The sequence below is a fragment of the Bombus affinis genome, chromosome 17 (genome assembly GCF_024516045.1).
Source record: "Bombus affinis isolate iyBomAffi1 chromosome 17, iyBomAffi1.2, whole genome shotgun sequence".
Taxonomy (NCBI): domain Eukaryota; kingdom Metazoa; phylum Arthropoda; class Insecta; order Hymenoptera; family Apidae; genus Bombus; species Bombus affinis.
In genome coordinates this window covers 284,241-298,048 of record NC_066360.1, presented here as the reverse complement: position 1 = coordinate 298,048, position 13,808 = coordinate 284,241, and the positions used below count along the sequence as shown (strand labels likewise).

General features: G+C 46.3%; 1 protein-coding gene and 1 long non-coding RNA gene across 3 annotated transcripts in view; one reads left to right on the top strand and one right to left on the bottom strand.

Annotated features, from left to right (window-relative positions):
• Positions 1–1,296: 1,296 nt before the first annotated feature.
• The window catches only part of LOC126926092 (uncharacterized), a 71,636-nt gene continuing 59,124 nt past the window's right edge, over positions 1,297–13,808 (bottom strand). For both annotated transcript variants that reach the window (XM_050742222.1, XM_050742223.1), the window contains one exon: positions 1,297–1,735. The gene's annotated coding sequence lies outside the window, so the exon portion shown is untranslated. The remainder of the gene's footprint in view (positions 1,736–13,808) is intronic.
• LOC126926102 (uncharacterized) lies at positions 3,176–7,031 on the top strand. Its single transcript, XR_007714260.1, has 2 exons — positions 3,176–3,848; positions 3,981–7,031. It is a non-coding gene; the product is annotated as an uncharacterized LOC126926102 (long non-coding RNA).

The window sequence follows — 13,808 nt, the reverse complement described above, 5'->3', positions numbered from 1 at the left end:
CACCCGGTGGCCGCTTAGTGCCTCCATTAAGACTCTCCCTCTCTTGACTGTGGTCGATCCTCCCCAACAGGTTGACTTTGCGTTGAAGTCTCCGGCTACGACGACCTTGTCGTGTCTTCTAGCAGCGCTCTTCGTCATAGTCGACAGCGTGTCTATGTATTCGGAGTATGCTAGTGTAACGTAAATCACATCAGAGACCAGGACACACACACACACCTCGGGCAGGATGGTGTCCCGGTCGGCATACTTCGAACCCGATGGACCGACGAGAGGAACACATGGCGACCTTGGCGACAATGTATATTGGCGGAGTACCTGAGGATTCATTTATGGCCTAACGGTCCTTCCACCAAATGTTCCAGAAGCGTAGCAACGGTCACGTACGCCTACAGGGTAGTGGGGATAATGAGAGAACAGATGACCGAAAGTAAAAAGATTGTAAGACTCACTCTCGTACGGTCACGGCTAGAGTTCGGAAGTGTCTTATACTTGTATAAACCAAGTGAAAATAAAGTCTTCTTCTTCCTTATAAAATTTCTCTTTATTTTTACGTGACACTAGCATATTTATGTTGGACGAACAGTATCCGCTGAAGCAGAAGACGTCGCCGACGCGGACGCCCACTATCCCGTCGCTCTTGACCTCTGTTGTTTCATCAGGCAGTTTGCCGTTGAGGAGTGTGACTCATATCGAGGCGTCTCCTTTGGTGTCATTAAACCAGTGCGGTAGCTGCCTGTTCGGCTTGGAAATTATTATTATATCCGGCCTAAGTTCGATCGCGCATTGGTGCATCATGTCCTGCGCCAGCTTGCATCTGTTGAGGTTTATCTGCAGTATCCTCATTTATTCGCTTTCAACCGCCTTCTATACTCTGGACAAGCCAGGGATCCGGTTACGTGGTCAAATTTCACACCTTTCTCCTTGCTGCAGATGGAGCAGCAGGGTGCGTTGGCGCAGGCAGCTATCGTGTGGTCTTTGGCTCCGCACTTCCTGAAAATCTCCTTTCCAGGGCTTATCGCCGTGCATTTGTTCGCGATATGACCGAACATGTGACATCTGTAGCACTTTACTACATTTGGTAGTGCCTTTATCGAGGCTATCGTCAAGCCGGTTCTGATCTTCCGGCTCGCCCCCTCTTTGGCCAGGTAGGCTTTCGGCATCGTCACTATTGCCGATTGGGTGCCCCACGGCGCCATTTTTAGGGTCTTTACTTCGACCTCAGTGATGTCGCTTATGCCCAGTTGCATTCCTATCACCCTGGCTAGTTCTTCCTTGCCTACGAGCGGGTCTATCTCCCTGATCTCTACGGAGGTCTTGTCGCGCATTGGTAGCGCTCTTACCTTGCCTCTTAGCGCCGTGTTCATATCCGCCGCGGTCTTTTTGGCGTTGCTACCTGCTTTCAGCTCGATCAGAATGTCACCTGTTCTGGTCCTCCTAATTCCACAGCTCTCTTTTAGGGTCTCCTTTGCCCCCATCAAGTCTTTGTAGACCTGGATCCACTCCTTGTCTTGCCCTACTTTGACGAGGATGGCTTCGGGTCTGTTACGTATCCTCTTCGGTCCCTCCGGCCTCTTTGGCTTGTCCAATGCCGCTCTTCCTGCGTTCGCCTTACTGACCACCGTCGGGGTGTCCGTTCTTTTTCCTCTCCTTCCGCGGACAGGGATCCAGTCATCCTTTACATCGCTGTCCGTGCAGTCCGTAGTCGCTTTTGCCGAGCTGTTGCCGGCACAGGCTCCTGCGTAGGAGGCCTCCATGGTCGTTGGTCTCTTTCTCTTGGTGTCGCCCTTCCCCTCGACGGGCGATCTCTCCTTCCTTTTTCCTTCCTTCTCCTCACTCCTCCCCGGAGGGGTGGTCATCCTGGTGGCCGTGACTGTCCTAGCGTTCCTCTTGAGCCTCATCTCGTCCAACATCGAGTGGAGCTTGATCGCTTTTTTACTGATAGCGTCCCTCCTTTTCTTGATATCAGTATCCTTTTTGCTCATGAGGTAGAGTCTGCTACCTATGTATTGGATTTCGCGGAAGACTTCTGTGATGATTTCCGTCATCGCCTTCCATTCGCTCATTTTGATGACGATACTGTCCTCGTCATTGCTTTTGGTCTCGGCCGTTGCTCTGTTCGCCATGGCCTTCCTCCTGAGACATTCCCTTGGTGCCGCCGCTTCGCTGCCGCTGTCCGACATTTCCGCCGGTGTGTCTAGCTCCGAGGTGCTGGCCGCTTCGTCCTTCGTTGCCATCTGCTGGCTCCTGGCCAGGCTTCTCGTTGTCTTGCACGCGCTCCCCTCCACTGGGGACTTTCTTAAATATCTGGTGATCTTGTCACCTTTCGGGATTTTTTCCTTGGCGAATCGGGTCGCCTTTTCGGTGGGTGGTGTCTTATCCTTGAGTGCCTGCATTGGCATCTCGACATCCTCGATGTTTCCCGCGATGTCTTCATCAAATTCGAGGTATCTTCTTGTGCTTTTTTTGCACATCTTTTCCTCTGTGACAACTGCGGGTGTTTCTTGGTCCCCGGTCGTGTTTACCGAACGAGGGGAGGCCCTGGGATCGACCTTCCCCTCGCCGTTCGTCCAGTCGTTGGGTGACCGTCGGGTCGAGCCTGGGACGCTACTCGAATCCCCGACGGGGCCTGGAAGCTCCGAAACCCCCTGAGCCGTAAGTAAGTTTATTTACCTTATTTAACTTATCCATATTGTTTTTTGTATAAAAGGGAAATGTCCGTTGACGTAGCCGGTCGTCGTATAATCACACTATATCCTTCCGAATGTATACAATTCGTATCCAAATAAACTTGCCAGTGTCGTCGTGAAATCGCCAATCGAATACTTATAGTTAATTTTAATTCTAGTTGGTCTCAATAATTAGGTACTAACTATAATACTAGCAATTCGTAATTTATTTTAACGAATCTAACTTTATAACCTTAATTTTATTTTTATCATTCTCACTTTCAGTTTTACTAATTAGACGGTTATTATCAGTTCTAACTTTACTCGTAGTACTACTAACAATTACTTATTGGTTTAAATCTAACTTTGGTCTTAGTAATTGTTTAGTTATAATTATTCTAACTTTAACTCGTAATTATTACCTTACGATCAATCTTACTAATTGTTATTAACAATTTGTTGGTATAATTAAATCTAACTTTTATTCGTAATTATCCTTTTACGAATCAAGTCCTAACTTTATAACCTTAATTTATTTTTTTTTATCCGTGCGCGTATCAATTATGTGTGTGCAGATCTATTTTCTTTCATCTACGTTCGATATTAGCTACAGAATTTACATTTAAATTAAGCGTTTATATTCTCCGTTATTGAATCGGTTTTGCCATCGAGTTCGACTCTATGCATCGTGCATTCCGTGACTCATTGATATCCGCATCGATACGAGTCGTCGATCTTGCGACCGTGTGCTCTATGCTTCGGTCGGCCCGCCACGTGCCACCAGTGTAATGGCGGCGCGTCACTAGCGTAATGGCGGCGCCCAGTGATCACCGCACGTTTCACATCGCAGTTACGGTTTACGAGTTTTTAAAAAAATAATAAAATATTCACAGTAATATCCGGATATTTGTAAAAATTCACCGTGACCTGTGCTCTCCTTCTTCTCCTCGGTTAGAAAAACCCACCGATTCATGCCCGCTGACGATGCGCTGTCCGCGAAGGGTAAATATTTACCTCGCAAAGTCACTTTCACTATTCGTCGTGGAGAGTCTTAACTTGCACTGCAGCTAGTTGATAAGTTTGTTCATCGGCCTTTATTGATTTGAAAAAATGAGCACGATGCCCCTGGTTACTGCATAACCTCAACCGTGTGACAGCTTGCCTTATAGGCACAAAACCTTAGTAAGTAATATTTGCTTATTATGGACTATTGCCTTCTCATCATAAGAACAATTATGCCCAAAAGTGGCATCGAATTCAGATGTTAGATATCCAGATTGTCATATATCAATTATGAACTTTTCCTCGTTTTAGGTTTGCGACGAGCAATTTTTATAAGCTATCCTGCTACGACACAATCAAGAGCGCTTGTGCCAGGAGAAAGGCACTAGAATTTAGTTTATTGGCTATAATTATAGTGCTATAATTAATCTGGCGTTCTATCCAAGATCAGTTCTACAGATGTTTCCTCTCCTTGAGTTGCGTCATATGACCACACGCTTCTATGTATCCCAGACTTTTCCCTTTCCGATGGAGAGTCTCCTCATTTGATTGTATTACACCCAAAGGGCTCGTGAACACATTCAGACACTAGTTGCTTTTACTTATAATGAAGAGAACGTATCCTGCTCCGACAGCTAGTATACGAGATAAGTATTGCACTAATAACTTGTTGCTTCGGGCTTATCACATACACAAATCACATACATACAACTATCACTAATACTTTTTCTTCCAGGTGGAGGATTTAACACAACAATCAACCACTCTGCTCTCACACATAATATTTGCCTAACTTAATTTAACTTAATACCACTCTACCTTCTGTGACGGTAATGGCCACACCCTGCGTCTACCCTGCTTTTCGCATAATCACTTTCTTAAATGCGACACAAGTTAAACTCATTGCATGGATTACCATCTCATATTTAATAAAGAACCTATAACATCCACCTTTGATTTATAATTTTGTTTTAAACCTATTTGTCCCTATAGAGAGTTACGAACACCGGACATAGCAAAGTATACTATCACAATATCTTTCTACGTTGGTATTAACCCTTTCCTACTCCTTCTTAGCTCTAAAGGACCGTCGCCACTATTGCTGGTCAAAATTATAACCACATTGTATCAAGAACTCTATAGACTTTTTTAGAAACCTAACCTCGACTTTTCACAGCTCGCCTAGCCTATTTGTTTGACTGAATATATGCCAAAGCTAATGTTAGCATAATCGTTACACCTTGCACTTTTGATTGCACACATCGTAGTTGAGAAATTTATTAATTCGTAAGTTTTCAAGCATATTCTACGAAGTCGATATAACATCGGCATGGCCGGGCCACGTGGCCCGGCATACGATCCCCTATTGATAAGGCATATCTAGATAGCCTAACACGCCAGTATCCAGGACCTAAACAAAAATTTTCTATGGGACGAGACAAATACGAAACGAACGAATACGTAACGAAACGAATTTTTGGACAGGATCACATCTTTCACATAGTATCGGACAACTTCCCTATTATCGAAGACGGAATCATTGGGCTACCATGTTTAGGGAAGTATAACTATTCAATATCCAATGACAAAATCCGACTAAACGACAAAACCATTTTGTTTCAGAAACCAATACACTTAACTCCTGGTGTACTGGTGACCCGAGGAGATCGCTCGTCTCCGCGAGGCGTGAATCCGCGCTCGGCGCCGGTTCACCAGATCCCGCCGTAAACGGCGGCTGGACGAAGCCACGGTGGCTCGTCTGTACGAGGTGAAGAGACGGGCTTGGGACGAGCTTCTGACCAGCCTCGACTCCGATTCCCTGGGGGCACCCTTACAAGATGGTATTGAACAAATTCCGTCCATGGGCGCCTTCCGCAACGGAGAGCATGGACCTTCGGTTCATGGAGGAGGTTGTCGGCACTCTGTTCCCGGGAGCGGCGAACGAGGAAGATGGCAGGTTCACCGATGAGGAAGAGCAGGAGCGTCAACCGCCGGAAGTTGGAGCCCGGAATCGAGGGTCACCGAGGAAGAATTGACCTAGGCTGTAGGGAGGCTCGGAGCGCGGAAAGCTCCGGGTCCCGACGGAGTCCCAGCCCGCCTGTGGAAGGACGTCGCCGGGGTCTTGCCCTGAGATTAATACGTCTGTTCGACAGATGCCTGTCTCGCGGCGAATTCCCCGTCTTGTGGAAGGAGGGACGGATGGTCCTGCTGCCGAAGCCGGGACGGTCTTCGTACTCGCCTTCCGTCTTTCGGCCGGTATGCCTTTTGGACGAGGCTGGCAAGCTACTGGAGAGAGTGGTAGCTGCCCGCCTCGAGTCGCATTTGTCTGGAAGTGTTCTCGGACTGCACGACAGCTAGTTTGGCTTTCGGAGGGGGCGGTCTACGGCCGACGCTGTCGCCCGTGTCCGTTCCTTGGTCGAGGGGGTCGAGCAGCGTGGTTGCGTGGCATTGGCCGTGTCGCTGAACGTGGTCAACGCTTTCAACAGCATCCCCTGGAACAAGATATGTCGGGCCCTCGAGTTTCATTGGGTACCCGCGTACCTGCGGCGTGTGGTCCGGGCGTTCCACCGGGACCGGAGTATCGTCTACACCGTTCGCGGCGGGGCGATGGCAGATAGGGCGGTGTACTGCGCGGGGTCCTGCAGGATTCTGTGTTGGGTCCGTTGCTGTGGAACATCGCGTACGACGCGGTGCTTCCCCCGGACTCGGCATTGGCGTGCTACGCCGACGACACCGTCAATTCACATCAATTCACATCAGAGACCAGGCCACACACCGCGGGCAGGATGGCACCCAGATGTCTGCACATCCTTGACGCGTACCCTCAATAGTCTTAAGTACTCACCAGGGGTCTTGCAATTGTCATAGTTAAGGTCCCTCAGACTAAGCGAGTATCTCTTGTCTTAGATTTCCTTTTACGTTTATTGTTTACTACGGAAAGTCGGTTTTCCTCACTTCTGGTATATTCCGTTGGCAACTTTCTCACGAGGGCGGTTGAAACCCTTCCTGGTCCACCAACCGTCTTATTATCCAATCGGAGACGGTGTCTACTGCCCTCACTTCCTTAACCAAAATTAACATCAACAAATCCGATAGACCCGTGTCCTCAGACACGCCCACACGTACTTTCCTCGGATACAGTATCGTCAGTACGTTTTATACGTACTGATTGCTCCATGCATTAACCTCGAGTACAACTTAGACGCTAACGAAGAGTAAAGTTCGTCATCCCGTTGACCGCGGATTCGTTATCGAACCTGAGGCCATTGTCATTAGTGTCGCGAGTACCTAGACGTTGTGGTTAACTACCAACGCTGTAATATCTCTACTTGTGTTAATAAACTGTACCTTTGTTCTACCGCATCGATGGCTAATTCCAGTGAAGATTCATTGAACACCCCTAATCCTAATCCTAACTGCAACTCGACATCAGAAGTGGGATCAGGGCAGTTAACTATGCAACAGCATATAGCCATCTTGCGTGAGTTAGTTCAGACGCTAGTGCAAAAATCGAGTGAGGAAACTAAAAATTTATCGCTTCCGCGCTTTAATCCTGGTATCGCGGGTTCCGACCCAGCTGCATGTTGCGCGGTTGTTAATCTGATCTTGGAAGAAAATCCTTTACGGGGCAGTGCGTTATTTTCTGCTCTAGAAGGTTCTGCAACAATGGCTTTCGCAAGTACCTGTTGCTCAAGATGTTACCTGGTCAAAGTTTAAGGTCATTTTTATTGCACGTTTTGGTGGCAAAGAAACAGCTACCTCAGTACTAATGAAGATGTCCAATGAAAAACCACTGAAGGACGAAACCACGGGAGCTTTCGGCATTCGTATCCGTTCCTTCCTGAAGGCGAAGTGGGAAAATTTAACTTTGGCTGAGGTAATCAACGCCTCCGTCGTTTTTCAATTGGCTTCACTAGACCAGCGTATTGAACGGATAGCACTTCAAGCGATATCAAGACTGAAGATCAATTCCTGAATGAAATGGGAGCTTTCTACTACGCGAAGAAGAGGCCGGCGTCTTCGTCAGACAACTCCTCAGCGGGTCCTGAAGCTAAACGACATAAGCCTTTTGACTCCCGGAATAGGTGCTACCACTGTCGTAACTATGGACATAAAGCACCCGAGTGCCGAAAGAGGATAAAATTGGAGGCGGAGAAGTACAGAGAAAAACCGATCGGCCACATCGTCGAAGGTGTCCTGCTACAAATGTAACGAGGAGGAGCATATCACGCCTAATTGCCCAGTGTTGCGGAAAAGGAACCGTACTTCCAAGGATGAGCGCCGGGTTGACTCCTGTGTGGTGGAGGCCCCAAGATTAAGTCATCTGGGTGAGTCGTTCCCATTTTGCTTCGATTCTGGAGCCGAATGTTCATTGATTAAGGAATCCGCAGCCTCGAAATTTTCCGGCAAAAGAACGACCGATATAATAGTAATGCGAAGAATAGGGAATACATGTGTTAAGAGTACATCTCAGATTTTGTCCACTATATGTATTAACGGTTTTGCATTGGAGATAACTTTTCACGTCCTGACCGATAAGCTATTTAAAACATGATATCATGATTGGTCGCGAGATTTTAAGCCAAGGTTTTGACGTACATATTACGCAAAATAGCCTCGTTATCAGTAAACCAAAGATAATTAATGCCTGTAGTAAAACTACGGAAGATGAGATCGATATTAACATGATCGACACTGATGTAATTAGTAACGATAAAAGTCGATTAATATCCGTTTTCGAAAAATTCAAAGATTCTTTCATTGCGGGTTTCCCACGCACTCGCGTAAGTACGGGCAAGTTGGAAATACGGTTACTTGATCCTAACGTCACCGTACAGAGAAGCCCTTACAGACTTAGTGAAGAAGAGTGAAGAATAGTACGTGAGATTATAGGCGAACTAATTAAAGCCAACATTGTAAGGCCTAGCAATTCATCGTACGCGAGCCCTATGTTACTCGGGAAGAAGAAGGACGGCTCAGATAGATCATGTGTAGACTTTCGAGAGTTAAATAAAAATACGGTCGCGGATCGGTATCCCCTGCCTCTTACTCCGGATCAAATCGCAAGACTGCAACAGGCGAGATACCTTATTAGCCTAGACATGACCACCGGGTTTCACCAAATCCCCATTCATCCTAATTCGACGGAGTACACAGCGTTCGTTACCCCCGACGGACAATATGAATACATAACGATGCCGTTTGGACTGAAAAAAATGCATCGTCCGTTTTTCAGAGGGCCATTCTCAATGCCTTAGGCGACATCGCTTATTCATATGTTGTTGTTTATATGGATGACGACCTAACTATTGCCGGCTCGATAGATCAAGTTTTAGAAAGATTTTTTTTTTTTTTTTTTTTTTATTTATTAGAATATTTACAATCAATTCTCGTTGAGAATTTTCAGTAACTTAATTTGGCGAGATACAATGACATGGATTATAATAGTTTTATATTGTTGGTTCTAGTAGAATTTAAGGATTTAATCTAGAGGGTATTTTCTTTTTAGTCTGCGGATCTGGTCCGTCGTGTCCAGTAGTTGGGTGACTAGTGGGTTGTGGTGGTTGTTGACTCTTGTGCTATATCTGCTTCTGGACTTGTGTATTTCATCTTTGACTGTAGGTATCTTGAGGTCTCGGTGGATTGTTTCGTTGGTAACATACCAGGGTGCATTTAATAGGGATCTTAGCGTTTTCGATTGGAAGCGTTGGAGTATTTCAATGTTGGAGTTACTTGCTGTTCCCCATAGTTGGATTCCGTAGGTCCAGACAGGTTTTATTACGGCCTTGTAGAGGGTTATTTTGTTCTGTATGTTTAGTTTGGAGCGTCGGCCCGTGAGCCAATAGAATTTTCTTAGTTTTTCCTTTAGTTGCTTTGTTTTTTCCGAGATATGTTTTTCCCAAGTTAGCCTCCTGTCCAGGGTCATGCCCAGGTATCTTACGGAGTCCTTGCTTGGGATTATTGTGTTGTTAATGGTGACCTGGGGGCAGGTTTGTTTTCGGAGCGTGAAGGTTACATGGGAGGATTTTTTTTCGTTTATTTTAAAACCCCATTTTTGGAACCACTTTTCCATGGAGTCGAGACTTCGCTGGAGAGTGGATGAGGCAATTGCCGGGTCTGCGTGGGTAGCTAATAGTGCTGTGTCGTCGGCAAATGTTGCTATTGTTACCTCGTTTGATATGGGTAAGTCGGCAGTGTAGATGGAGAATAGTAGGGGTCCGAGGACACTACCTTGCGGTATGCCGGATTCTATTTGGAATGTTGCGGAAGTGGCGCCTAGACATTTAACTATGAATTGTCTGTTGGTAAGGTAGGATTTTAAGATGGAGTAGTACGGGTGGGGTAGGATTTTTTTAAGCTTGTAGAGTAGCCCTTCATGCCATACTTTATCGAATGCTTGTTGGATGTCTAGGAATACGGCTGAGCAGTATTTTTTCTTTTCAAGGGTCTGGCTGATCATGTGGGTTATGCGGTGGATTTGCTCTACTGTTGAGTGTTGTTTTCGGAAGCCGAATTGGTGATCTGGGAGAGTTTTCAATTCTTCTAGGAGTGGAAGGAGACGATTCGTGAGCATCCTCTCGAATAGTTTAGAAAGGGTAGGTAAGAGACTGATTGGGCGATAGGAGCTGGCTTCATATATTGGTTTACCTGGTTTGGGGATGAGAGTGATTAGTGAGATTTTCCACGCCTTAGGAAAGTGTTCAAGGCGGAGGATGGCGTTAAAGATTGATGCGATGAGTGCGATCCCTTTTATGGGGAGTTCCTTGATTGCTTTATTTCCTATTAGGTCGTGACCTGCTGCTTTCTTGGGGTTTAGGCGACTGATTGCTTCTATGATCTCTGCAGAAGTGAAGGGTTGGATAGGAGGGGACATTTGGAAGGGAGTGTGCAGGTATTCGGTGACGTCTGCTGCAGCTATGGAGGAATGGGGTTGGAATACTTCAGTCAAGTGTTTCGCAAATAGGTTGGCTTTTTCTATAGGGCTACGCGCCCATCCACCCTGCGGGCGGCGGATTGGAGGTATTATTTGTGGGGGGCGCGTGAGTTTCCTGGAGGCTTTCCATAGTGAGTAGTTTGAGTCGGCTGTGGGGGACAGGCTGGCGAGATATTTGTGAAAACGGTCGTTATTGTAGTTCTTTATGGTTTTGGATAGTTTTCTAGTTGCGTTGTTTAGTTTGCGTTTGTCCTCCGGTGTTCTGTGGGTCTGCCATATCCTTCTTAGTCTACGTTTTTCTGCTATTTTTTTTAATAAGTACTGGGGGTATTCGTGATTGCTGATGGACGTTTTTGCCGGTGTGGAGACGCGGATAGCGTTTATTATGCTCGCATTTAGGTATTCCGTGGCTGCTTCGATTTCGTCATTGGTTTTTAGTGAGGTTGAGGCTGAAGTTGTGCGGGTAAAGACTTCTCTAAAGAGCTGCCAGTTGGTGTGTTGGTTATGAATGGAGCCATTAGGTGTATTCTCGATAATAGTTGAACTGACTGTTACTATCACGGGGGAATGATCAGAGGACAGATCGGCCGAGGAATTGATTTGGACGTGTCTTGGCGAGATATTTTTGGTTATGAAGAAATCAAGGAGATCGGGTATTTTGTTTGTGTCGGTGGGCCAGTGTGTGGGTTCGTATGTGGTAAGGTAGTTGAGGTTGTTGGTTATTATGCTGTTGAGGAGGTTTTTGCCTCTTACTGTAACCAGTCTGCTACCCCATTGGGTGTGTTTAGCGTTATAGTCTCCTCCGGCTATGTATCTGTTGCCCAGGGTGCCCAGGAAGTGGTCGAAGTCTTCTTTGGCGATGGAGTGTCTGGGAGGGCAGTATACAGCTGAGGTGGTGATTGTACCATGATAGTCTTCTATTGCTACGTTTGTTGCTTGGAGGTAGTCTTTCTGGAATGGTGGAAGTTCGTAGTGCTTGATGTTTGCTTTGATTATGATTCCGGTGCCGCCGTGGGCCTTTCCGCTGGGGTGTTGGGTATGGTAGAACTTGTATCCGTTTATGTTCAGGTAGTTTTTGTCGGTGAAGTGGGTTTCAGATATGAGCATTATGTCGATTAGCTGGTGTTTTAGGAAGAGTTCTAGCTCAAGTTTGCGTTGCGCTAGACCATTGGCGTTCCACAGAGCTATGCGTCTTGGCTTTATTTTGTGTCTGGGCGTATTAATTTTTCCATTATGTGTGTTAATAGCGATAGCAAATTGTTTATTTGTTCTGATTGTTTCTCTATTAGCTTTTCCAGTCTAGAGACGTTGTCTGTGTTAGGTGAGGTGGGGGCACTATTTTGGGGAGGATCCCTGTGGCTATTTGGTGTATTTTGAGTGCCTTGTACCGTTTGGGCATAGGAGTTTGAGGGAGTGGTGAGTTTGATAGGGCTGGGTGTTTGATTGGTTGGGGGGATTGGGATTACGGTGGATTTCGGCGTGCTGGGTGTTTGGTAATTTTCCTCTCTTGTTCTGAGTTTGGGGTATTTGCTTGAGTACAGGGTTTTGTAGGCTGAGCAGCCTTTGTAGTTGGCAGGATGATCACCTTGACAGTGGATGCACTTCGCTGGGGTTTCCGGTGATTTCCTGCATTGGTCGGTGGGGTGAGTACCTGCACATTTGACGCAGCGGAAGGTGTGGTTGCAGTATTTCTGTGTGTGCCCATATCTTTGGCACCTTTTGCATTGGACTATCTCCTTTTTGGTTTGCGGTGGTTCGAATTTAACGATGGCGTTCATTAGGCGACTGATACTGTAGATTTCCTTGTTGTTTGGTTTCTGTTTTAAATCAATGAAAAATAGGGATAGCGGGTCTTTTGTAACTCTGTGCCTTATATTGCTGACATTGGTGACTTCGTGGCCGAGTTTCGATAGTTCTATTTTTAGTTCGTCGATGTCTGCGGAGTGGTGGATGTTTCGTAGCACCACCCGAAAAGGTCTTTCTTCTTTGAGTTGGTAGGTGTGGAAGTTGGCGTTCAGGGCCCTGAGTGTTTTGGTGAGCTTCCTGTAAGCTTCTGGATTTGTCGGCAGGATTTTTACTTGATTGTTGGCTATCTTCAGGTTATAGTCCTCCTTGGAGATATCTCTCTCTAAGGACTTGGTCATTGTCTGGATGTCGATGACATCATTAACAAATATTGGTGGGGGAGGAGGGCTTCTCTGTGCTTGTTGGTTTGGTGGCGGGCCTGCGATTTCCATGGCGTCGTTTGTGGATTCAAGTATTGTGAACCTATTGTGGGTGTTGAAGTGTGTTGTTTGCTGTTGGTTTGAGTTTGTATTTGGTGGTTCAATTTTACGTTTTTTCGCTTTATTGGCATCGTTGGCGCGTGGAGATCTGCTGCACTTCTGCCACGGGGGGAGTAGTGCGGGGTAGTTGTAAGTTTGCGTGGGCGAGCCTGGTGGTGAAAGCTGGGCCATCATCGAGCTAGCTATTTCAATATAAATAACTAGTCGTGAGGCTATGAGTCAAGGTTCGGGTAGGGGTTAGCTGCGTAGGCTTTTCTTCTCTCTGGCGGATAGGAAACACTTGGAAGGATAGGAGCACGTTATGTTCACGTTCGACGGTTGGGTGACACGTGTTGCTTTCGAACTTCACTGGGCACTAGAGACACGTCTGTACGCTTCGGCACTCAACAGCGAACTCGTTTTAGAAAGATTGGACATCGTATTAAATGCCCTCGTAAACGCCGGATTTTCTTTTTGTTGAAGTGGTCACCACTTCTAGGAAAACTCCACATCTGGTCTTTTTAGCTTTCTCAAGCGCTGAAGCCATCGACAGCACATAGACAAAAGAATAGCAGGGAGGCAGACCATAAACAGTAGACAGGCGACGTTGGCTTCGGGGTTTTCAGTCATAAAGTAACACTGCTAGCATGCGGATCTGGACCAGCTCAAATTGTATTCCTGTATTTCATTATTAAGTCAAATATATACTTTGTATCTTACACTTTATCCACGCGTTTTTCTCTCTTTATATACCGAATAACCTCAACACTTTTAACTTCGCTAAATGCTCTTTTTTAAAGACGTCGATACTCTATTTGGGATATGTATGTAGTATCGTGGAGAAAAAGGCCTAAGATATCGGTCGAACCATAAACAATGTCGCGAGAGCCGAGGCGTCGTCGGGTCCATCAATGTGTCGTAGGTCCTTTCAAGTGAATAGTT